The sequence below is a fragment of the Microtus pennsylvanicus genome, chromosome 19 (assembly GCF_037038515.1).
Source record: "Microtus pennsylvanicus isolate mMicPen1 chromosome 19, mMicPen1.hap1, whole genome shotgun sequence".
NCBI classification, from domain to species: domain Eukaryota; kingdom Metazoa; phylum Chordata; class Mammalia; order Rodentia; family Cricetidae; genus Microtus; species Microtus pennsylvanicus.
The window spans coordinates 19,428,447-19,456,297 of NC_134597.1; positions in this window are offsets into that span (position 1 = coordinate 19,428,447).

Below are 27,851 nucleotides of genomic sequence, written 5' to 3' on the forward strand. Positions count from 1 at the left end.
AACACTGAGAAGACAACATAATTTTAAATACCATACTACTTGGTTTCTTTTTTCATATTTCCCATTTATCTTTGTTCTCTTCGCTTGTAAAATGTCTTACAGGGGTCAATTCTCAAAAAAGTTTCTAGGTTCTAAGGTTAGCTTTGTTTCTGTAGATGATTATTGTTGAATTTAGTGTTCACACATGTATTAAGGCCTGTGATATGTTAGACACCAGTCCCATCTAGACACCCCTTATGTGATAAGAATTTGTGATAGTATTGTGGAGGACCTAGGTGCTAAATATTCATTACTTAAAGTAGGACAACACCTAAAGGAAAACATCTGTGGTTGTACTCTGACCTTCAAACACATATGAATGTTAAAAATTCTGCAGGCCCACACAGCAGCTAGTCCCAGCAGAGACGGCTGCTGACCCCAACCCCGGCGCAATAGCTGGTCCTGGGCGGGCTGGTGCATTGCAGATGGGCTGGTCCCAGTGAGGCAGGCAGGTGTGAGCAGGCGGCAGGTAAAAGGCACATAGCCAGACACATCTCACAGAATAGAATTGGATATTTATTACTTAGAGGAGAGAGGAAGAAAGAGAAATAGAGATAGAAAATATTAGAGCCAGGACTTGAAGCTTAGCTCCGTAGGCTATGTTCTTACCTGTTTTGTCTTTACAAGGAATAAGGTGCATCCCAGAGGCCACATGTGCTGTTCTATGAAAGCCTTGTATGACTAAGGAAGGGGGAAACAAATTTCCAGCTGCTAAGTAGTTACGACACAGCAATTTAAGTTGGCCTGCGAATACGAGAACAGAATGAATGCAGATCTCCGAGGGAAGCATACACTTACGCACTTCATGGCTGCCTTGCTTCTGGTGTTCAATACAAGTGTCAATTGTCTAAACTGCTCAAAGACTTCCATACTCCTATTGAGTGAATTGCTTTTGCACTCGACATTCCTAACACCTACCTATAAAAGTATCTGATATTTAAGTTTAATTTTATGAAATTAAACTTCTTTCTCGCTATGATTTTGATAAGTATCTTTTAAACTGGTTATAGAGGAAAAAGTGTGAAGAATGTAATCTCACAAGCTGATTCCTTTATAGAACATCTTCAAGGTTGACATCAGAGAAACAAAGCTATAGTTATAATAAGAAAGCCTTTTAGAGTACTTAGGTTTGCTTATTAATTTTGATAAATACTATTATAAGGTATGCCTTCTTTGTTTTCATATGGAATGTTCTAAAGTCCAATCTTTCTTTTTTATCACCATTTTTGTAGCCTGTCTTTAACACCGAGTCTACATGCTGTTTAAAGTTCTTCCTTATCACCATGCTGGTGCTACCAATTTGGTCCTCTCTTTTCCTAAAGTATTAAAGTATTCTCAATATAGTAAATGGCATTAAAGAGTAAAAGGGTATTTTCTGAATAACTAGAACTAGAATTTCCCCCTAAAAGAAGAATACTTTTGGTTAAGGTGATTTGATGCTTTGTTGGAGAAATAATTTTGATGGAGGAGAGTCATCTGTCTATGTGTTACTTTCATTGGTTAATAAAGAAACTCCCTTAGCCCTTTGAGAGGACAGAAAATTAGGTAGGTGGGGAAGACAGAACAGAATGCTGGGAAGAAGTGAAGTGTGTCAGTCATTATGATTCTCCAACCTGAGATAGATGTAAGCTAGAATCCATCCTGGTAAGCCACCACCTCATGGTGCTACACGGATTATTAGAAATAGGTTAATCAAGATGTGAGAATTAGCCAATAAGAGGCTGGAACTAATGTGCCAGGCACTGTTTAAAAGAATACAGCTTCTGTGTAATTATTTTGGGGCATAAGCTAACCATGCAGGATCTTGGCAGGATGAAAAGCAGGCCTGCTTGCCTCCCCACTACATAATTTAAGGCTATGAGAATTAATGTCAATGAGGGACAGGGTAGGAGACAAAAATAAACTAAAATTGGAGGTGATAGGGTGTGGTATGGAAGAGAAGAGCAGACAGACATGTAATATGAGTATAGAACTGGACAATGATAGAAATAGCTCAACAAATGTTCAAGACTTAAATTCCAATCATGTTAGCCTGAAATACAAATTCCTTTTTTCTTCCCACTCACTGAGGCCTAAGACAGGGAAGAGAGAAATAGATGAGGAAGGGGAGAACCCTGATGCTACTGGTTTCCATGAAACCAATCAATGTCCTTGTTGAGGTTTGAGTGAGCCAGGGAGGATGGAGGAGTAAACAGTGACAGGAGAATATAGAGCTTAAAGGGGAGAAATCAGAGTCAAGAACTGATAGAAAGTGTAGAAATTAGGAGAAAGACAAATTTCATATTGAATGAAGAATAGGTACAGAGATCCTGATGAATAGAACTACACAAGGTGATATGCAGATTAATACTCCTTTGCACAGCCTTTTTATGCAGAAGATTACTTTTACTACAACACTTTGTGCAATGGTGTGCTGTGTTTCTGACTACCTTTGCAGTTTACAGTGTCCAGGGTATTACTCTCTTCTTAATGGTTACTCACTTTTTGCATACTCTATTTTTGACGTGGCAGCTGTCATAAATGCACAGAATTTTGTGTAGAGGGGTGCTCTCTAATGTGATGGATTATGTATGAAGTGTTCTAATTTTATGAGAGTTAAGTTTTTCTCATGGAAATAGTTTAAATTTTAGGACTTTGAATTCTTTTCTTTCCCCAACATAATATTCTTTATTGATTATTTGGCAATTTTATACAATGTACCCTGATTGCCTTTGCAATCATTTTTTCTAGGTACACTCTTCCACTCCTATTTCCTCCCACACAAAAGAAAATATACACAGAGTCCAATTTGTTTTGCCAATATATTCATTGGAGGATGATCAGATTCCCAGTAGTTAGCCCGTTTAAAGACAACTTTCCCAACCCCCGAGTCAGAAGCCATTAACTGTGAAGAACTACAACTCAACATCTTCATCACAAATTTTAAGGACTCTTTAATGGTTTTTTGTCTGGACTTTTTCTTTGGCGGGAGAGGGGAGTGAGGGCTGTCACAGAAGCCTTGACTGTCTCTCTTTCTCAATAATGTGTCTGCAGCTATCTACACAAACAGTGGCAGCACAGATCATGGACTTCAGGTGGAAGCACAGTCCTCTGGTGGGAACATGTGGGCCTCTGGTGGGAGCACGTGGAACATGGATGTCAACAGGGTCCCTTATGGAAGCATGAGCCACAAACTTCAAAATGGCCTCCAGTGGGAACAAAGACCACAGACATTCTTAAGTTCTGGGAGTAACATGTACCAGCAACATGGTCTCAGGCAGCAGCACAGACCAAGGATGTAAACATGGTCCCTAGTGGCAATCCAAGGCAGCAAGGATCATAGACATAAGCATAGACCTAGACAGCATTTTTTTGAAATTATTATTATTATTATTTTGGTTTTTCAAGACAGAGTTTCTCTGTAGCTTTGGAGCCTGTCCTGGAACTAGCTTTTGTAGACCAGGCTGACGTTGAACTTAATGGCAGAAGTTATGAAATAATCCCACACTAGTTCAGAATTACACATTATAAAGAGTTATTTATTTAGGGGAGACTTACAGATCACTGTCCTAGATCACAGTCCCCTGCATGAATGGGGAATGAGAGCAGAGTCTAGCAGCAAGAAGCGAGAGCCAAAAGCAAGAGAGCAAGTACAGGCTTTGCTGCTGAATTTATTGTATAAGATACCATGCCCAAGTGGGTTGATATCATAAAGGCTATTGGCTGAAGGAGCACACAGCACCTCCCCTTTTTGTTTCAATAAGAGAGTTCCAAACCCAATACAAAACTATGGACACTAGGAACATATATCAAGTATAAGATTAGAATTATAATTAGCATAAACAATAGTAAACAAGGAACATATGCTAAATGTTTTAATAAACATTCTATCCTAAGGAGTCTAAGTCTTATATTGGAAATGGTTTGGTTAGATAATAAGAGGACAGTAACTATGACTATCTAATCTTCAACCCTATTGAAGGCTTGAGAAGAAAAATAATACTACTTGAGTAGGCAGAAAGTGCAATCAAGCAACTTCCAAAATGTGTAGTAGATGACATAGACAACTGGCTGCCTGAGCAATCACCCAAAGTCTCATTTGAAATGTTGAAACAACCAACTTTGGCTAAGGCCTAGAATAACTGACATACCATTTTCAGAGGCAGGAAATTTTTCAGAAGCATCTTACCCTGTCTTGGCAAGATTTGACAGTCCTTTTTCTTGTATCCTGCTTATCCAGTCAGGACATCATGCACTTTGTAAGTGATAGAGGCATGGGCAGTTCCTTGCCCAAAGGCCAGTTGCACCATGATAAAAATAAACTCCAAGTGTATTGTCTTTGGTGCTCAACACTCTTTCTGGAACAGACTGGTGCTGGCAGGAGAAATCGTGTCTCATGTAAACAGAATTCTAAGTTATTTAAATGCCATGTTATACAGATCTTTGAAGTGGTTTAAGGTCACCTATCTATGCAGAATACAATCTCTATGTATCTAAAGAAACTAATTAGTCTGAGTAAAAGAATAACAAACATGAATGGCTATTGACCTATAATACTTAATACCTATTTAACTTAAAGATTAAGACTTCATATCAGAATATTAAAAAATTGTTAAACAACTGTGCAGAAAAGGAATATAATGACATCAAAATGTAAACAATGTATAAATATCTTGAACAGAGGTAGAAATATAGTGCAATATGATAAATATATCCTAAAATTGTATCAATATACAAAATGTCTTAAGCAGAGGTAGAAACATGCATGTACACAATATGACAAAATAACTTTGCATTGGTACATGGTATGGGAGGTCCTTCTGTCTATGTGTTGCTTTTATTGGTTAATGACTAAAGAACTGGCTAGGCCTATAGCAAGGAGTAGAAAGGCAGGGTCAGAGAGCCTCTATGGAGCCACCGGAGACAAATGCAGTTTGGAATTTTTGCCGGTAAGCCACAGCCTTGTGGTGATACACAGATTAATAGAAATGGGTTAAATTAATATATAAGAGTTAGCAAGTGAGCCAAGCAGTGATTTAATTAATATAGTTTTATGTGGGATCATTTCAGGTCTAAACTAGCTGGGTGGCTGGGATGAACAAGTGGCTCACTCTCTCCAGCAGATATACAAATATTGTAAACAGAAATAATAAATATAATTTTAACTTATATCAATATACAAGAAACTATACCAATGTAAATTTCCATAAATAATACCTCACAAGTTTATTTTGATTATAGTGAGCTATTACTATTATTGTTTTTATTAGTGTGAATAAGTTCACACTAAATATCTATTATCCCATTCAATCTTCCCTTTTTTTCTCTGAGATCTCTAGGCCTACATAATTTCCACCTTGCAACTAATAGTTAATCCCTACATGGTATCTTTAACTGTGAGGACAAACTTTGTTGGGAGAAGGGACATCACTTTTTAGAATTGTTTCCTGCTGTCGTGGGGGTGATGTTTTTTCAATGGGATCTTGTAAACGTAAAATGATGGTTAAGTTTCAAGATTACTGTTTTGTATAATTACAAAAGGTCCCTGAGTATTCGATAGGATCTTTTTGTTTGTTTGTTTATTTGCTTGTTTGTTTTGAACTTTTTATTTGGAGTTCTGGACAGAACATTGTAAGAAGGTGCACCATTTCTGCCGCTGGTACCCAAAAACCATTTCTCACAGTAGCACTAACAGCATCAAGACATCGCATCAACCAGGTAGAGTCATTGTTGTGGGGCCCTATCTTCTTCCTGGATGCTTCAAAGATTATTGCAGTAAAATCTAATGTTCATTGTGGAAAATTTAAACATTATTCATATATTTAATGAAAGATGCGATATAAACAAAATGGGCATGGAGAAAAGTAAAATATTTCCTTAAATTCTGTCTTCATTTTTGTCCCATACCAGATGACTCCTGGCATGAGACAGAAATTCTGAACTTTTCTTTTAACAACCCGCTTGGATTTAGAGAAGGATGGGATTGTCCAACTTCAAAGCCAGCTTTTATTTTTAAGTAGAGATGTATACATGTCCAAATTATCAAATTTTACCATGCAGATAATACAGCATCATAGGGCAGATTTCTCTTTGCTTGTTGATTCTTTCTGGATAGCTATCTTTTTATATTTAGGCATCTAGATGTCCAAGGTCTCTCTACTCTTTGAAGATAAATATTTTCCTGAAAAGACCAGAGCAGAACATTGCCCCTACCCTTATGAGGTTTTCTTGCCACTGGTATTATTGTCACCTCTGTGTATGAGCTGCCATTTCTATTTTTCAAGAGGTTTCTTTTTTTAAAAAAAACAAATCTTTATTAATTTAGATGGTATCCATAGTTTTTCTTTTCCTGTCTAAACAAGAGCAAAACCCCTTCCCCAATGTAATACATCTCCTGGTTTCCATTGTGAGGTCAACACATCCTTAAAATATACTGGCTGATTTAATTCAGAAGTTTTTTCTATTATCCAATGTTTTTCCACTGCCATTGTTCCTTTCTCATTAGCGTTAAGAAAATTCAAGGTTAATAAAGCATTATGCAATCTATTTCTGGGGGTATTTTCCCTCCCTTTCTGTTTGTTTAGCATATCCTTTATAGTTTGATTTGATCTTTCTATAACTGCCTGACCTGTAGGATTGTTTGGTATACCTGTAATATGCTTTATATTAAAATAAGCAAAAACTGTTTCATTTTCTTAAGTATGTATGCTGGACCATTATCTGTCTTTATTTGTGCAGGTATATCCATGATGGCCAAAACTTCTGATAAATGTGTGATTACTAAATCAGCCTTTTCTGAGGTTAAAGCAATTGTCCACTGAAAACCTGAATAAGTGTCAATGGTGTAGAGTAGATATTTTAATTTTCCAAATTCTGTAGAGTGAAACACATCTATCTGCCAGATCTCATTCCTTTGAGTACACTTTGAGTTACTCCCTGGTGATAATGGTCTTTCTATAGAATGAGCATGTAGGACATCTCTTTATGATCTCCTTAGCTTGTTGCCATATAATAGAAAACTCTTTCTTTAAACCTTTGCTATTGACATAATATTTCTTATGAAATTCTAATGCCTCCAGCACACTTCCAATCAATAATCAATCAATTTTTTCATTACCTTGTGATAAAGGACCTGAAAGACTCGTATGGCATTGGATGTGTGTTGTATATTTGGGACAAAGCCTCTTCCTGATTATATCTTGAATCTGAATGGATAATGAAGTCAATTCTGTATCATCTGGAATAAATTCAGCAGTTACAATATGCATGACATCTCTTTCTGTATATTTTGAATTAGTAACTATATTGAGAGATTCTTTAAAATTCCTTAGTAACATGAGAATAGTATATAAATCTGCCTTTTGGACAGGATTATAAAAGCTTCATTCCACCTTACTTAATTCTTCTGATTTGTAACCTGCCTTTCCTGATTTATTTGTATTTGTATAAAATGTGTGGGCTCCAGTTATTGGTGCATCATGTACAATTTGGGGAAGGATCAAAGTAGTTTTCTTTATAACATTAATTCCAACATTTTTGGGATAATTGCTATTAATTTCTCCAAAAGAATTAGCAAAATCTCTTTGCAATGGTTCATTGTCTTCCCATAACTTCTTTATTTCATCAGTAGTAAAAGGCACTATAATCTCTGCTGGGTCTCTTCCTGCTAATTAAAGTAGTCTCAATTTACCTTTTATAATTAATTCAGAGACTTTTTCCTGTTTTTTTTACTTGATTTATGTGTTAAAAAGATCCATTTTAAGATAATATCTTCCCTCTGCATTAAAATTACTGTAGGAGAAATTCTAGAAGATAATATGACTAGAATATAATTAAGATGTGGATTCATGCTATCTACATGTACCTCCTGTAATTTCTCTTCAATGACCATCAATTATTTTTCTGCTTCAGCTGTCAATTCCCTTGGACTATTTAAGTCTTTGTCACCATCTAGTATTTTATTTAAATGAACTATTAGATCAGGTGTTATCTCAACAGCTGGCCATAGACTGGAAATGTTTCTTAACAATCTTTGAAAGTCATTAGGAGTCTGAAATTGAACTCTCCTAATTTGTGCTTTTTGTGTTCTAATTTTCTGGAAACCTATTTCGTAATCTAGGTAATCAACACAATCTCCTCTTTGTATTTTTTCAGGACCAATTTGTAATCCCACTTTGGCAAAACTTTCTTTGCTTCTTCAAACATTCTTTCTAAAGTATCTGCATTTGAGTCAGATAACAAAATGTTGTCCATGTGATGATAAATTATAGACTTACGAAATTGCTGTGTATTACTTCCAGTGGCTGATTTACAAAGTATTGGCACAGGGTGGGACTATTGAGCATTCCTTATGGGAGGATAATCCACTGGTATCTCATTGTAGGCTGAGAATTATTATAAATAGGCACTGTGATGGCAAATTTTCCTCTATCCTTTTCTTGTAAAGGTATAGTGAAAAAACAATCCTTTAAATCAGTAACTATAAGAAGCTATCCTTTTGGTAATAGAGAAGCCAGTGGAATTCCAGATTGTAGAGGGCCCATAGGTAGGATAACCTTATTGACAGCTCTTAGATCTGTCACCATTATCAATTCTGCAAATTTCTTTTTAACATAAAATACAGGAGAATTCCAAGGACTGGTTGATTCTTCTATATGGTAAGCATCTAGTTTCTCCCGTACCAGCTGTTCTAAAACCTGCAGTTTGTTTTCCATTAAAGGCCATGTTTAACCCATATGGGTTTCTCAGTTAACCATTTTAAAGGCAAGGCCATTAGTATCTCTGAAGTTTTGCTAGTTGCTTTGTGTTCCCTGTACAGCCTGAATTGCTTGTGACCTTTGTTTATAATATCTTATAATATCCTTCCCAGAAACATGAGTTTTTGGTACTGCAGGAATGTTAACCTGGGTATTCACAGAGATCTGCCTGCCTCTGCCTCCCAAGTGTATTATTTTTAATGACAGATTTTATTTGACAATGTTATGCATGCATATATACATTTCATTATTCTTCTCCCACATGCTATCTTGTATCTCTTTCACATCCATTTAAATCCCCCAACACCCCTTCCACCATACACACTCAGCCATTTCTTAGATTTATATCTTTCTTTTGTTTTGTGACCAATTTAGTTTAACCGTTTTTATCACCATTGGATTGGGCCTATCCACTAAAGCATGCTGCAGATGTGGGTGCATACTGAAAACAGTGATTTCCATTTTCTTAAATCTGTCAGCTGCAAACAGCTCAGAAGTGGAGGGTAAAGCCCAGAGTCCCTCCTCCATCCCTGCTTGACTGTTGATGAGAAAACTCTTATAGATGCTCTTAATATAGCTTTGTCACACTTTTGACAGTTTTTGAAATATCTTAGTTATTTATTATTTGATATTTCTTTGTGATTATAGCATTATTCTTTCAAAATCACATCTATAAACCACTTTTCTGTATAATGCAGTTAGTTTACTTTTTCAAAGTTAGGTTATTTTTTCCACAGAGTACTTCTACCTTATTGTGTTTGAACAGTTCTGATTAGTTTACCATTGTGAGTAAAATCTGTGGGTGAGCTCACTGTGTGCTTCGTATTGGAAGTATAATTATTTTCCCATGAAGATTTAGAATATTTAGAATGATTATACATAGCATATAAAACTTTGTTGGAGAATGCATAAAGGTACTTTGGTACAACATGAGCTCAGGGAGAAAGTGCCTCTTCAGTTAATATTTTCTTAGAATACTTTCATAAATAACACTTGGAAGTATTCTTCCAGGGGATTCTAAATTCCATCGAATTAACCAGATGAACCACCATAATCATCTCTCTTTTGAGCATGAAAGTTATATGCTTTCTCATGTGCCAAATTTCATTATATGAATTTAGACTGCATCCAGAAACTTGTTCCTAAAGATATAGCAAAAGTGAAATAATACTAGATTCAAGGTTGATTTACTAGATTTCCTGTTCTATCTTCATTCTTTACTAGACAGTTTTAGGAGAAGTCGTTGCCATATTAGGGCTTGCCTACAGAGAATCTCACATGGCAGGGAAGAGGCTAGTAAGCAAGAGGGACTAAGATATGCTGACCCTGAGAAGTCCAATTATCTGAATCTGGATTCCGGACTTATAATTAATGCTCATTTTTCAAAGTTGCTGTATAAAGTTGCTATATAGTTGGGATAATTCTTTATGTAGCAGTGAGTATTTAAAAGCAAAAATTGAATTTAAAAGCCAGAAGTAACCTTCAATAAAGTAACTTGAGCAGTTATTTAAGTGATTTGAGCAATGTGAACTTGTGGGAAATAGATACTCATGCAAAAACAGAAGGCAAGATCTAGTTCCCTGTGGTAAACAATGGCTGGAAAGATGACCAACTTGGATAAAGCAAAATTAGCCAAAACATTTAGAAGAGATCAAAGATCTGAGCAAGAGCAGATTGTACACACATTCTCTAGTATAGTAAGGTAAAGGTTTTAACTCGGGTAGCCTTGGGATGTTTAAAATGAGAAGATGAACTTTTTAAAGGACACACTCTTGGCTAAGTTTTGCAAAAAGAACAAAAATCAATAAGAATAGAGAACAATTTAAGTATATATGAGACTGTTAATTTGTATAAGAGGCTTGAACTAGAGGGGCAAGGTAGAGGTGGAAGTGAGCTTTGGAAATACATCTTGTATAGTGCAGTTGTCCTTGAGATGTCCCATCTTTCCCAATTTGTTTATTCATAGTTTTAATCTTTACTGAGAGCACTGAAAGAGCAACCAATTAATTCAATCTTCAGAACATAAATTTGGTAATACACACACACACACATACACACACACACACACACACACACACACAAATTAATGCTATTTTTCTGTTTTCAGATTTCCAAAATGCTCTATTATAGTAAGAATTGGAATAGTACAGAGTTCGGAGGTATTTGAATTTTCAAATGTTCTTAAATTCCCATTTCAGAATAGTGGTATCCTCCTTTTTACAAACTATAGGATAATAAAAAACTAATAAATTCTCATTAGACCAGGTTATGGATAAATAAATGCATACTTTTTGCATTCTTCCTCATTGTATAATACAAAGTATTTTTCATTGCTTGAGCAGAGTAAATTTATTATTTTCAAGCTAATGCCTGAATTTCTGGAAAATAAAATTGATGGGCTCTTGGCAGTCTCTCTGAATTACCCCAGGCCAATAGTGGCTCTTCCCATCTGTCGTCTAAATTTGCAGTGTGGCTCTCAGTTGTATTAAAACAATGATACATAACACACTATGCCCCATTCCCACTGGCATGAAACAAAAAAAGAAGGATACTTATAAATAATTCTTGATATCAAAACTCCCAAACTGGAAGCTAGGATTTAAAATAAACTTGGATGTTACTCATGTCCAACAACCACCTCTTTTATGATATAAAGGACAGGTTTTTGTAGAAATATTTAAATAATGATGAGAAAAGCTTAATAAACTACATCTGTAAATTTTTAACCACTATCAATTCCACGGAAGAGTTTGACAACTGAATGTAAAATGACCAATTTACTTCTGTTTTATGATTAATTAATAAAACTTAGAAGTGATAAGAACATGTTAACTTATAACGTTGCTCTTAAATTAGTCATGTTATAAGAGGAGACAAGATTTTGATCCAGAATTATGGCAATCAAAGTCACTGAGATTAAATTAAGTCATGCCTCCCATGTTCTCTGTCTTACTGTGACTAAAGGACAGTAGGAAATCTGAATAAGTAATTTCAGTATGTGTTTGTTGTATCACGTAGTTGGGCACAGATTACCCTGAGGAATAACTCAAATTGTTAAAAAGAAATTGAATTCTGACTGAATTTTATTGGTACAATGTAGAGCAGATTCAGAGAGTGAAGCCAGGCCAAGAATGGGGGAAAAACAACAAAGCTGGAAAGCATCAGAGAAAGGAAAAGTTACTGTGCAGTTCAAATGAATGGTTACATCTACACAGTCAATGATCTGCAATTATTGATAACCAGTCCTGCAGGGACAATGTGCCATTTCTTACCCTTAGTAACTCCAGTCCCCTAAGTATTTTTCTTTGGAAGATGCAAGGTACAAGCACAGTGAAAATGTATTCTGATTTCTTTCACTCTGTCTTTGCAATAACTAACTTTTGGTTGCTTAATGTCCCTCCTTCATTTCTCTTTACCCCATGGTCCTACCTTGGATTATGAGGTGCATGGTCACCCAATGTAAGACAAATCTATGAATGAAAAGGCATGGGCACTCTGAATTCCTTGACTGTATCTTCTCATATTTCTTATAAAATGCATATTGAAATTCCCAAAGAAAAAGATTTATTAGAATATACTAAATCTAAAGAAGAAATGAGGGAAGAAATGGATCTTCTTCAGTGAAGAATAGCAACATTTTAGGGGAAGGAATGAGATTAAACCCTTAGAATTTAGTTTACAAAACTACTTTATTCTTATCTATTCACAATACTAAATACTAACAGATCATGAAGTCACAGGTATGATGTGGGATTCCCCTCTGTATGCTGTGAATACCACTGGCTAATAAAGAAACTGCTTTGAGCCTATAGTAGAGCAGGGCAGAACAGAACTAGGCGGGGAAAACTAAACGGAAGGCTGGGAGAAAGAAGGCAGAGTCAAGGAGAAGTCATGGAACTGCCACCAGAGACAGACACACTGAAACTTTGCTGGTAGGCTACGACCTCATAGTGATGTGCAGATTAATGGAGATGGGTTAAATTAAGATATAAGAGTTAGCCAATAAGAAGATAGAGCTAAATGGCCGAGCAGTGACTTAAATAATATAGACTTCAGGAGTCTGGGTGGCCAGAAAACAAACAAATGGCCTCATACAACACAGGTAGGAAAACTGATGTCAAGAAATACTGACGTACCTGGTAGTTTATTTAATAAAATAACTCAATGGAATGTTAGGGTCAAAGAAAATTTCAGATACACAATGAATCCTTAACTGAAGTAAATAACAATGATCATTAATATCTGGTTCTTTGTAATATAAATGCACATTTTTAAAGATTTAACAATTTTTATTACATGTGCATGAAAGCTCTGCTTGCATCAATAAGTGTGTCCCACAAATATTCGTGGCACCCGAGGAAGTCCAAATCAGGTACTGGTTTTCCTGGAACCTCAGATAGTTGTGAGCTGTCATGTATATGCTTAGAACTGAACCCAGGTCTTCTGCAGGAGCAGCAAAACACTGCTCCAATCTCAAGGTTCGATAAAGAGGGAGAAGCTGAAGATGATGACGATGATGATGAAGAAGAAGAAGGCTTGGAAGGTACTGATGAAGAAGGAGATGAAGGTGAAGAAGATAAAGATGATGATGAAGGGGAAGAAGGAGAGGAGGATGAAGGCGAGGATGACTAGCACAGAAGACTGATGGATTCCGACTCTCTTTTTTATTTTCTTTTTATTTTTTAAATTTCTCCAGTCCCTGGGAGCAAGTTGCAGTCCTTTCCCTCTTGTCCCCAATCCCTCTTGTGCTCTGTTGCCCTGTTTCTGAGGTCTCGCTTCTCAATACCATGGTTCTCAACTTATTTTTGGGGAAATGTCTTGAGCAAAATACAATGGGAAAAGAAAAAAAAATTATTCACGGGCCACTAAAGCCCAAAGCACAGTTGCCCCATAGGACTCTTCTAAAAATATTTCTCCAGGCTCAAATGTAGATAAGAAAACAAAAGTATTTAAATTAATTTGTCACTTTTGATTTCAGTCTTCAATCTTCGATGTAAAAGTGTATGCTCTAGGAAATGTCTAGGAGACATTTCTCAGGAAGGTCGCTTAACTTCAAGTGGGAAAGGGATTGTCTCTTGGGGGACCCTAGCAGCAGAGGCATGTGGATCACTTGATCACTTAAGTACTTAGGATGGCGTTTAATGTGATTCAGAGTGAATATTCCTGTAATTAAGAGGTGGAAGCTGATTGCTACTTGGGACTAATTTTCAAGAAAGGAGTTACTATTTCTTGGATGTTTGAAAGAACACGGGAGTCCCGTAAGAAGTGTTTCCCTGAATAACAAGTGGAATTGGTTTCTCTGAAAAAGTTTCTTGAGTGCCTGGTCCCTGAATTTCCTTAATCTAGTTTCTCCTCTGTATCACAGTGGTTTAAAGTATTGTTTGTAGTAATATTTTGGATTCTTTACTTTTCCTGTTTACTGGACTCACAATAATCTGGTTTCATACTGCTTTCTCCACAAACACTTTGAAATTGCCTCAAAAAAAAAAAAAACGCCAATACCTCCAGGCACATGCTGGAATTTTCTTTTTAAATAAATTTACCAATGTGTCATGAGCTCTAGCTTGTTTTCTATTTCTGTGATAAACACCATGATCAAAAGTAACTTGGGGAGGAAGGGGCTTGTTTTGGCTTACAACATATAGCCCACCATGATGGGAACCTAGAGGGAGGAATTGAAGTAGAGGCCCCAGTGGAATGTTCTTTGTTGATCCCCATTGTTTGCTCAGTTTGCTTTCTTATACAACTCAGCGCCATCTGCTCAGGAATAGCCCCATCTTCGGTGGACTTGAGCCTCCCACAACAATCATTAACCAACAAAGTACACCATAGACATGCCTTCAGCCCAATCTGATGGAGGCATTTTCTCAATTGAGGCTCCCTATTCCCAAAAGATCCTACCCTGTGTCAAGCTGACAACAATAAAAATTACAACCAATTAACCAGCACAGGTATTCAACACTAAACCTGACAATCTTTATTACCCAATCTAAATCCTACCCTCTACAGCTTACATGATTTAATTGTTAGTTTTCAAACCCTAGAAGTTAGTCATAAATAACTTTCCTACTCATCAATAATAAATTAATCAAGTCTTATCCTCTCTATATCATTTCACTGCCCAAATCCACGTTCTTTTATCATCTCCTGTGCTATCACCATTATCTCTCAACTCAGTGACTTCAGAAACTCATCAAAGTCTTTGCTTCCATTTTTGCACTCATTCATTTCATTCTCATTAAAATGGCCACACAATTTTTTTTAATTTATTTATTTATTAAGGATTTCTGCCTCCTCCCCGCCACCGCCTCCCATTTCCCTCCCCCTCCCCCGATCAAGTCACCCTCCCTCATCTGCTCCAAGAGCAATCAGGGTTCCCTGACCTGTGGGAAGCCCAAGGACCGCCCACCTCCATCCAGGTCTCCTAAGGTGAGCATCCAAACTGCCTAGGCTCCCCCAAAGCCAGTACGTGCAGCAGGATCAAAAACCCACACATTTTTAGAATATAAAAATTATTGGTGGCAGTTTGTCTACTCAAAACCTTTCAGGAGCCTTACATTTCATACTCAGAATGCAACCCAAGACTTTCTGCTATAGCTGTGATCATCTTTCAGGTCTTCTTCTTTCCTCCTAGACTTTCCTGTCTCTCTCTGATGTAAGTAAGTCAGAGGATGATATTACACAAATATGCCAGTAGAGTACCCAATTCAGTGATATTTCCTAATGCAGTAATAAATATGTATTATAATATATATTACTGTGTCATTACATACAATACAATTGTTACATATTAGTTATAAAATAAAATATTATATATAAATAATTATTAAAGGTTATATCATATATAACTGAGTTACTATATATATATGATATATATTTATATATCAAACAACTAATGGAAACTGAAGTGTTACCCATTTCTGCCCCCTCAAAATAACTTCCTGTTTCTTTGTTTCACTTCATCTACCAAGTTTTGTTCCAACTTAGCACTATACACGTAGAGGAACAATGCCAGTACTAATTAAGGATGAATTACTGTGGAAGATCAGAATATTTTCTTCATAAAAGAGACAACTATTGAAGTGACTACCTTGATTTAAGGTGCCTCAGAGAATGAGTTAAGAAGAGAATTCTATTATCTAAGATCAGTTAGCTAATCCTCCTGAGATGATGATACAAGCCTGGACTTCCTGTGGGGGCCCTGCTGCTTCTGTGACTGAGAGGATTACTTATAGAAACAACCGCATGCATCTGCACCAACGTAATAGCGTGGCTCTGTGACGGGATTATTTCTCCATCAGCTGTCACCACTCTCCTCCATTCTTAGCACGATGCATCCCCCTCAAACCAAGTAAGGCTAGACTCTCAATACCAGGCTTAGTTTCCTCTAACATCCTCTTAATTTCGGTAGCTGTGCTCCCTAACTACTGTGCCCTGCCTTCCTGAATACCCAGTGCTTCACATATTTCGTTTCACACATATTAACCTAAAGTTGTGCCTGATTCTCAGCATTTTGTGTCTCTGGTGATATAAAATGTGTAACAGTAATTTGACCTATGACGATCTTGCCACAATCCAGTTAAGTCCTTGAAGAAAATTGCTTGTACACCTAAATGTTTTACACCATGTTTCAAATCTTTCCTGAGGTTCCATCTAAACTTCTACATCTATTTTCGATTGCTCCATTTTTAATAAACCACTCTGTTTTCATTGCACACTGTGAGGCCTGAGAAAATGATTGACTACAGCATCCTTTCATGTCTTTTTGTCTATATTTTTCAATTTCATATCTGCCGAGCTCCATTCTATATTGATTTTAAAAGCCAATTCAAATCCTAAATAATCCAGGGAAACTAAGTTGCAACCCAAATGCTGATACGGTGGCAGGGAAAATATTCAGTGTTCCCAGCAATGGGTACTGTGTGAACTGCAGTGGAACGATGTACAGGGAGTGTGACCAAGCCCCGTTCATGAAACCATATTGTGTGAGCATGCACAAGAGCACAGTGGCCCGAAGACAACCACAAAAGTAGAGAATCCATTTACTGAACGACTCAAAGCTTCTTGGAGATGGCTTGTATAACAGGTTATAAAGGTGAGGAACATTTCAATAGGCATATTTAATTAAGTGCTCCACACAGAGTGGGTACTGTGAGAGAAGAGGAATAAGGAAGAGAGAGATAGAATGATTGTCCCTGTGGCAGAAGATGATAAAAGCAAATGGGTTTTATGAAATCCCCATTGACTTATAGACAGGTTACTCCTCAGACTGCATTCAGCATTTGCTTAATGACAATAATAACTACCAACTAGTCTTTGGTGGGTTTTATATTAATGTCTATAAATGTATCTACAGTATCTCCACCTCAAAAAATTGCTATGGACTATTTTCACAAAAAGTTTATATGCTTAAAAGGTTAATCTCCACTACAATGCTGTTGAGGAGTTAGAACCATTACAGGATGAGGTCTAGATTGTTAGGTCCTCAGGGGCTCTGCCCTAAGAGAGAATTAATGAAGTTCTTGAAGATCCCTGTTATCACTTGTAAAAGTTGTTAGGGAAAAAGTGATCTTGGCACTTGAACTCTCTGGCTTCCTTTCTTACCATGGAACGGATCCTCTCAGCCCTCTGATCTGTCAGGTTGAAATCCAGTATGTTAGGATGCAGCTAGAAGCATCTGAGAAGTTGAAAGGATACATGATCCCAATCTTTCATTCTCAACAGGAAAATGGCTTAAGAAAACCTTTATGCATGTCTTTTTAACTCCACGGTGAGGTCCCTGGAACTGAGGACCAGGGGCCTGGCTCTGACCTTCAAAGACACGTCCTAAATGGTTGACTTCTACTAGTGAAGTCAAGCTCTTCAAAAATTGTGCCATTAGCCAGGAAACAGTCTTCAAAACATACTTAGGAGGGATATATTTCTGCTCCAATCCGATCAAATGATAGCCACCAATATTTATATGTTATGAAAATATAAATTAAAGTAACAATGAGGTATCATCACACCTCTCAGTGTACTGAAATAAAACTTAGTATGAAGCCCAAATGTTGCCGAGGATGCAGTGAAACGGGATCATGCGCATTAGTGGTTGCACAGCCACTATGGAAAAGTTAGGCAGTTGCTTTTTGTTGTTGTTGTTGTTGCTGCTGCTCTTGTTGCTGTTTTAATTCCTTGCATGCAACTTTCATTCTACCTCAGCAGTTGTTTTTCTGGGCATTCATCCCAGAGACATGAAGATTTACATTCATGTAAAAACATGCACATGGATATTTATAACAGCTTTATTCAGAGTGGTCCAAAACAGTAAACATCCAGATGCTCTCCAGTGAGTGAATGGATAAACTAATGCCTGTCTGCAGTAGGAAGTATCAAACTCCTGATGTGCATAGCAGCCTGGGTGACTTTGGAAATGCATAGACGGAGTGTAGAAAAAGCAATTTCCAAAGAGTATGTATTTTTTGATTACATTCACATGTCATGATAAGTAATAGAAAATAGATTAGTGACTATCAAAGGTTAACAGGGGCAGTAATACATTAGGGAAGTGAGTTTTGCTCATGAAAGACAGTATTACAAATCCATGTGGTGAGAAAGGACATTCTCTTTTGATTGAAAAGCTGGTAAAGGGTGCAGTGTGCCTATTGGTATTGTTTCTGAAACTCACATGCAAAATAACAAAGACTATGGCTAGATATGATTATGACATATGTGATCATATATGAAAAGATCTTGGAAGAAGAGAATATTGCATCTTAGAAAACACAGAGTAACAGTTTGTTTAAAGTGTTAAATATAAGGGCTATGTTTTATATCCAAGTCAAGGGGCAGGAAGAATACAATGTAGGGTCAAAGTGTAAAGTATATACGGAAAAGTGTGTCTGCTCTGTAGAACTTGAAAAGTCATAATCTGTGATTATTGCCCAAAATCATAAATAGTCATTACAACATGTTAAACTGAATGGTGATTAATTCCAAGTGCATTTTCAAAACACCAGCTACAATGTGGCAAGTTCATAAAAAGCTGCTAGCTCCCCAATATGCTGCTCACAGTTCATTTCTGCAGCTCCCCTACACAGACTTGTTCTCTATCCTCTGCTAGTTAAGAGAAGCTGTCTAAAGAATGTTTTGATTGATTATTCACTTGCCTTGAGCTAAATTCGCCTCTGATGTGACTATGGGAAATTTCCCATAGAGTTAAAAAACAGAAAGCATCTGAAAATTAGTTTGATGTGTTGACTCTTTTAATTCATCAGCCAACTCAGTAAGATCAAAACCAGCCAGAGCAAACTTTGTGACCTCTAACAAAAAGAAAGACATCTTGTGTTAGCTTTTAAAATAAGTCCTTTCAGAGATACATTACAAACACTGATGACAGTAGGTTACTCTGCAGTGTTTGATAAAGCTAATCCATCTAGATGAAACAAAAGAGTTGGTCGTGAAGCTAACAGAATATGAAAAACGATGCTAGTACACAACTCATTCGACTCTCATATTGTACCATTTTTCTGTGGGAAAAAAAAAAAAAACCTCCTAGTGTTTGAAAGCAGGATCTTGGCATCCATCACACAACCTGCTTAATCCATGCCAATAAAGATTGTCTCTAGTAAGAAAACAGTTCTCTGGAAATTTCTCTCTCTAAAATCCACTTTAAACTCTTCATCAACTACTTCGAATTAATTTTCCCCTACTTTAGCATCATAAAGGCGATGCCCAAATAGACCATTAGCAATTTCTCATGTCAAGTGATCATCGATTATCGTTCATTTTAATATACACTGTGTTTAGTCATTGCAAGGATGCAATGTGTCTCTGGGATTGGAGATTATAAAAGCTGCCAAGCCAAGAAGTAGAGTCAGGTTAGACCTGCACCCACAACTTCTCCGAATATCTATCCTTGAGCTATATTTGATGAACAAATTTTGGAAATGTGCTTTCTCAAAGCGCTGGAAGAAGAAATAACATGACTTTTGAAAATTATAAAATTGCTCATCAATACTTTCAATATTGGTTTCATATTGAAACAAAAGGTTATTATGATGTACTGGGTTCAAATGCATATACTATTAACATCAACTTGGCCAATATCTCACATTACACTGCCATTGCAAACCAGAATCTCATCAGCTCTATCTACTGCATTGGCTTGAGGACCATGATTTCTCTTGTTCCTATGTAAACTTCTTCTTAGACATGGATCACCCTCTTCTCATACCAGATTTACCACTGTTTCCTACCATACATTGCCCTTCAGTATAGCCAAGATGATGTTTTAAACACTATACTATGAATATACTACTACTCGTGTTCAACTAAGCAGATAATTCAAATGCTTTTGGTGTGAAGTGTGAAGGTCCTCCCATGATCTGCATGACCTTCTTTTATTTTGTTGTACCTTATTCAGTTTTGTTGCTCCCATCCCAAATCTGTCAAGCTTAGTACAGACTTATAAAAATTTTATATTGAAAGTTTCAAAATAAAACATTTATATGTTTTTACAACTCAATACTTAAAAGTATCATGTCTTTTTGTCTGATGTTGCTAAGTGTCAGAGTCTCTCAGCAAATTCCTTGACTTTTTGTTTGTTTGTTTGTTTTACAATTATTCCACTCCTCTTTTACAATGTTCCCTGAGCTTTAGGTACTGGAATTGTTTTTGCTACATCAGAAGTTGTACCCATATAGTCTCACCAACATGACTGCTTAAACATGAGCTAAACAAGGACAACAACAGTAAACGTGCTGTAGTGGATGGGGGACAGACCACAAACACTCATCCCTATGCAGATATCTACAGCAATTAAGAAATGGTGGCAATGAGACAAATCATCTTCCCTGAGGAACAATAGACAAATTGGTTATCCAACACCCAGTTGTCATCCCTGAAGATACATCCAAGTAAAAAAGTAAAATTATATGGGATGAGCAGTCTATATTTAGGAATATATATATATATATATATATATATATATATATATATATATATATATGCATGTACACAAATAACAGTAACAACAATTAATAAATAAGAGTCCATGAATTTGAAGGAGAGCAAGAAGTGGTATATGGGAGGGTTTTGAGGGAGGAAAGGGAGGGGTAATTGTATATACAATATTCTCAGAAGCAAAAGAATTTTCTTATGCTTTTGGTTTTTGTTGAAAATATTTTTATACAATATATTCTGATTACAGTTCTTCCACAACTTCTCCCCTTCTCCCACTTTCCTATCTACCCACTCCATACCTTTGTTTCCTTCACAAATTAAAATACAAAGAGATATCTAAACTACCACTTCTTCTACTACTACTGTTGTAAAGAGGCTGCTTGTTTATTCCCAAAATAATGACACAGAAACAATATTATTTGCATTACTCTTTGACCAATAGCTTAAGCATATCTCTGCTTAACTCCTATATCCTAAACTAACCCATTTCTATTAATCTGTGTATTGTCACATGGCTGTGGCTTACTGGCAAAGTTTTGTCATGTCTGTTTCTGGCAGTGGCTCCATGGTTTCTCCTCACTTTGCCTTCTTTCTCCCAGGATTCAGTTTAGTTTTCTCTGTCTAGTTCTACTCTGCCCTATCAGGCCAAGCTCATTTCTTTATTAACCAGCAGTATTCATAGCATGCAGAGGGGAATCCCACATATTACTACTACTACTATTAATAATAATAATGAAGATGATGATAATGAAGAAGGAGAAGAAGAAGAAGAAGAAGAAGGAGGAGGAGGAGGAGGAGGAGGAGGAGGAGGAGAAGAAGAAGAAGAAGAAGAAGAAGAAGAAGAAGAAGAAGAAGAAGAAGAAGAAGAAGAAGAAGAAGAAAAATAACAAGAACAAGAAGAAAGCCAGAATAGGATATAACAAACAAACAAAAGAGCCAAAAAAAAAAAAAAAAAAAAACCACAGAAACACATACAGACATAGACACACACATTTAAATACAGAGAAAGCCCATGAAAATCAAACACTATCATATATGTATATGTGTGTGTGTGTGTGTGTGTGTGTGTGTGTGTGTGTGTGTTTGTGTGTGTGTATACAGGACCTGTGAGGTTAAATAAAAGGCAAAGCACTGAGACAAAAAACCGCCAAAAAGACCATTGAACTCTTTTTGGGTTGACCATCTAGCTGGGAATAGGGCCCAAGTGTGATTTGTGCTCTCAGTGAAATTCACTGAAAAAAAAAACTAATTTTTCAATTGAGAATGGTTGACAATTACAGTTAGATTGTAAGTTCTTGCATCTGCTTCTCCTCTCAGTGGTAGAACTGGTTCTGTGACTAGCCCATTTAGACTCCATGCATGCTGCCTCAGTCTCTGAGTTTATATGTGCATCAGTCTAGTTGTGTCCGTAAGGTACTATTTCCTTAATGTCCTCCATTCCCTCTGGCTCTTATAATCATTCCAACTTTACTTCAAGATTTCCTGAGCCCTGAGGGAAGAGATATGGTGGATATATCCAATTTAGGGCTGAGTGTTCCAAGGTATCTCACTTTCTGCACATTGTCTGGTTGTGGGTCTCTGTATTTGTTTCCATGTAATGAAGAAGGAATATTCTCTAATGATGACTAAATAAGACATTGATCTATGAGTCTAGTGAAATGTTAAGAGTCCTTTTATTGCTATGTTCCTTTAGCATAATCGTAGCATTTATGGTCTAAGGCCTATCTAGCCTCAGGTTTGTGGCCATCTGAATAGTCTAGGGGATGGGTTCCATCTCATGATAATACTTATATCTAATCATATATTGGTTGGTTACCCCCACAAGCATTGGACCAGAAATGTGTTTTGCAAGCAATTGTATGGATGTTCAGAATATTTCCACATATTATCTTGTGGACTGGCTTTCAAACATGATGTAACAAGTGGGTTCTCCAAATTGTAATAAAAGGAATTTCAAATGAACACTTCCAGAGCATTCTTAGCAATGACAACAACAGTAATATAAATGCACAGTCCTTCAAGGTAATACTTTATAAGGTAAAACTCAATGAACTCCTAGCTTTTAAAATTATCTTTTTTGTCTCTTAAGTTCTCATTCTTTCCTGCCTTTATCATATATACTTCAGAAATAAGGGCTGTTACAAACATATTTAGTATTGATTTTATATTTGTAGAAAGTCAGTAGTTGTTATTCAAACTCCCAACAGGATCTTGGTAGTCTCTGAGTCCACATGCATACTTTAGGATGATTGTCTTTTCCACTCTAAGCTAGAAAAGAGGAAGGATTTCTATAACTATTTTGTTCTGGTGGCAACGTACCCAACATTAAATGTGTATGGTCTTGGGGATTCTAAAGGAAAAGTTATTCCATTTTTTTTCTTGTCTTCAGGTTGTTACTAATAACCTTTGGCAGTCTTTGGCTTGAACATGTATAACTTCAGGCTCTCTGTTTTGTCCCATGGGCTTCTTTGGCCATCTCTCGATGCATACTGAATTCAAGTTCTTCACAAAATTTAACTTGTAAACTTGAGCAACAAAATTTTCATTTTGATTCTTTTGTTAGCTGATGCATTAGTAAAAATTCTGGTTTCTCCAGGTAGCTTCAGATTACCTTAGATTTCTTATTATTTTTCATAAGAAGAAGAAAAGCTGAAATGTATATATTACCATGTTAGAACTACAAAGACAAAACTAAAACGTTATGCTCCAGAGAACAAGATTGATTTAGTACTCCAAATTAATGTCAACAATATACCTCTTTCACATTGCCTGCATAATTCTATTCCAGTTTACTTTGGTTATGCTGAATATTTAAACTGTGGGGCAAGAAATATTGGTTTCTGGAATAGTTTATTTGGCAAAATTCTGAAGAGTAAAGCATGTATTTTAACTTTAATTTTATTAAATTACTTCTTGTTTAGTCCTTACTAGAAAGTGGAGAACAGCTGTTGATTATCATCTTCTGAAAATTCTGAGGTATTTAGGACTATTTAAGAGCCTGATAGAATGTTCTTCTCAGGATTATGACCAGTTGCTTCAGTTATTTTACTTCTGTGAAATTAACAAACATTCAATTAACATCCAATATGTGTAGGAACAAATAAAAACATCTGTTCTAAAATGAAGAAGATAATAATGAAATAACAAGGACAGATACCACAAATTATCCTCACACTTCAAATTATAGCACACATTACATTGGATATTAAATCATATAGAATTCCAGAGATGAAGCATCTATGAAAGCTTACTGGTTAATATATTTTGTAAATTGTTTAAAATGATACAGATTTGGTAAGAAACTTCATTCCAACCTAGCAAGAGGCAAGTTGCCTTAAAAGGGTAGCATTTCAGTCACATGCAAATATTTCTATCAAATTTCTCCCTTCATCACTCAAGGTACCATGAGAAAGAAGAGCAGAAGAGAATGTAAAAAAAAAAGTTTGTAAAACCCAGAAACAGTGATTTACAGGCACACCAGGACCAACACACATATGACCTCATAGAGATTATGGCAGCATGCATGCGGCCTGCATGAGCCTTTACCAGTTGGGGTCACAGCACCGAAAGGATAAGTAGGCCAAAGCCTCCCATTCCTAACTTGAAATCTATCCAATTGGTAAACACTCACAAAGGAAAAAATTAGTTTTCTCCAATGGAGTCTCACAAGGTATACAAATTACTCTTAAGGACACACACCATGACAGCAGTAGATGGCCAACAAAACTTAACTCAATGGGATTTTTTTCAGGATTTTGTCTCATAATGCTTTTCAGGATTTTTTTTAACCTTCATATCTTTTGCATACGATTATGGATTCTGGTCTTGTGTTTCTCTATCTATGTGTTTTATGTGCTTTCTCTTTGACTCTTTTTTATTATTTATTTGTTTGTTTTGTCCTATTCCAGTTTGTTTTTGTTTGATCCTAATCTGACTTTATCTTATTATTATTTTTTAAATATGTATTTTTTAAGGACAGAGAAAAGATGTGGATTTGGATAGGAGACTTGGGGAGTTTAACTGAATTGTGAGATTTCATAAGGCTTCAAAATCTATTCTTTTAAGTGTTTTGTGCTGCCTCTATACTTCCTAATGCAAATGATTAATGTCTAGATGGAGTGCCCACACACAAACACATGCACATGCTAAGTAAGAAGTGATTACTAAATAAAGAACAGTGAAGAAAATTGTATTCTCCATTTCAGCTTTGGCCTGCCTGGGAACATCATTATTTTAACATAAAGATCATTAAAGATGAGTTATAATTCTCTGAACTGTATTCTCATATAGCAAAGGTATTACAGGGATTCATTTTGTGGTCAGGCTATTTCTGATAAGTATTATTTTAGAAAGTGAAATAAAACTGAACACTTTATGATACATGATAAACTAACTTAAAGAAGAAAATATATTTGAGGTCCACCAAAGTCTTGATCCTTACCTGAAACTCTAATGGCTTTGACTAATAAATTTGTCTTGCATAGTGTTTGAAATAAGTTAATCAATTTTGTCAGAAATATTCAACATTACATTCTTCTCTTCCCCATTAATGATTCCCTATTCTCCTAAAATACCTCAAGAATTACTGAATATTTTTCTCAGAGGTTTATTTTAACTTTTTTTCCTAAAATAGAAGATTTCAAAAAAACATAATATGCTAAAAGAAAATTAGCCTTATTCTGGAGTGGATTCACATTATAAGTATCTTTTAAACATCTCACCAATTGCTACTTATTCATTATGAAACTTTGCTCAATTCAGAGTTCTGACCCACATGGACCTTTCTCTACCATCTCATTAGGACACAGAATAGTTATGACAAATACACAGGGAAGCAAGAACACTTTTTCCAGACTCATCAGCCTTGGTATTTTCTTATAACTCCAGGATCCTATAATTCTTTGCATTTGCTATTAAGAAGTTAAACTTTATACTTTCAACAACAGGTATTGTGATAAAACGTGAAATTCCATGGTTTTATTATAGTTTCTTCAAATTGCTACTTCTTAAAAAAAAACTTCTTAAAAAACCCTACATATTAAAGTGGTTTCAGACTCTCTTGTCATTAGGAAACAAGGTTCAAAGTAGGTTTTGAAGTAGGTGGTATACTTTATCATGCAATCACATATGCACCTGCTACTGACATCTATAATGCTGTAAGCATAAATTTAATCACAAGGGAAATTAAAGGCTGAATAGAATGCATTGCTCATAATAATAAACAACACTGAGGTGACAGTGTATTAAATTATAAATTATGGTGGTATTGAGATTAAATAAGATTAGTAATGTGCTACCTAGGCATGACTTACGATCAAGAAAAAGGTTTATAAAAAGTGTCTTCCTTCTTGATTCTAAAGTTATTCTGGCGTCTCTGAGAGCATCATAGTCATCTTTTCCAAGCAATAGTGCGATTTTATCCTGAAGCTAGAAAAGCCTGTTTTCAATTTTTACATCAAGGAAACACATTTTATTTTCTTGATATGTGTCCTCTCTCTGTGATTAGTTTTCTCTCGCTGTAATAATTCTTTTCTCTTTTGAGATTTCCTCGTCATGCATGGGATGTGCTGCCAATGTGCACACATATTATGTAAAAGAGAAATCAGGAAAGTGGTTTGTGTTTTGATCCATTGAGACTATACTGGTGACCTGATATGAGTAGTAAAAATATTTTTAATGAAAGTGAAATCTGAAAAGGGCTCGTTTTCCTAACACTAATAAACAATAAACACAAATCATCTAAACATTCATAATTCGTGCATACCTTTGTCAAAGTGCCTTATCTTGCTTAATTCTTACTTCCATTTCAAGCTTCATAACGTAGGGCTTGTGTATGCATCGCATGATCTAACCTGGGATTTTGTTACTTACAGATGTTCAGATCTTAAACTGGAATATTTGCAAGGCTTCAACAGAACAATAAACAGTGACTGAACATGGAGGGAGAGCAGAAAATGTATTGGTTCTCTCCCAACTATCAGTATTCCACTTCATTCTAACTCTCAGAATGTCCTAGTTTTGGTTTAACATTGTATCCACCTACAATATTTCAGTTGTTATATTCTGTTAGATAGCCATGAGCAGTAAGATAGGCATATAATTCTACTGGAAGTTTCAAGAGGCATTTATTTTCATTATCAAGGAGTCTATGCTTCTTTTTTATTGCTTGGGAAGAATAATTTCATACATGCATATAAATGCTTTTTATCAAATCCACTCCAATTCCTCCCTATCACCCATCACTACCAAACCCTCTAATTCCACTTTGTCCATATAGTGCTGTCAATATTGTCTTGGTTTGGACCATCTAAAGGTGGTCTCTCAGGGTGCATCCTAAGGAAATTAACCTTCATCCCTTAATAGGCATCAATTCCAATAGCTCCCCAGCCATAGGGGTTGACTTCATCAACTCACCGCTGTCCATGCTGGGATTTTGCCTGGTTTGATTTTATGGAGGTCTTGTGGATGCAGTCACAATGGTGAGTTTGTTGTTTTCTCCTTACTGGAAAAAAATAGACCTTTGAAGAATAAAGCAGATCTATTTCAACAATAAGGACGCACAAGGGGATGATGTCAACAAAACAGAGCAGTGGGAAGTTACAAGGAGGCTGCTGGCTCAGCTGTGTTCCACCCCACTACTTAGTATTGTGTCAGAAAATTAATCAGTGTGTGGTTCAAAGACCAAGTAAGAGCTTCTTTACAGGCCATAGCACACCAGTCTGTGATGCCCATGTTTTGCCACGGCCTCTGGGATGCAGTTGCATAGTTGGTTGGACTGTGAATGAGTATTATATTTCCTAAGCTGAAAGCTTAGATTGTGTACCCTAATTTGGGCAGAATCACTAAATTTCGTCCAGCATTCAATCAATTCTGCAATTTTCACAATATCCTTCTCCTCTCGCTTCCCAAAGCAAATATTAAAATTGGCTGCTTTGTAAAATCAACACCCAAAATCAGCAGCTCTCTATAACCAAGGGCAAATGTGCTAAAAAAAAAAGAAATAGAAAAATATGCCCATATATAATATTCTCAAAAGTCAAAATAGAACACAAATAACCAAAGGGCACTGAAAGTCCTTCATGATGAAAACATTAAAGTACATAAAGAAAAAAGCTGGAAAAGATACTAGAAGAT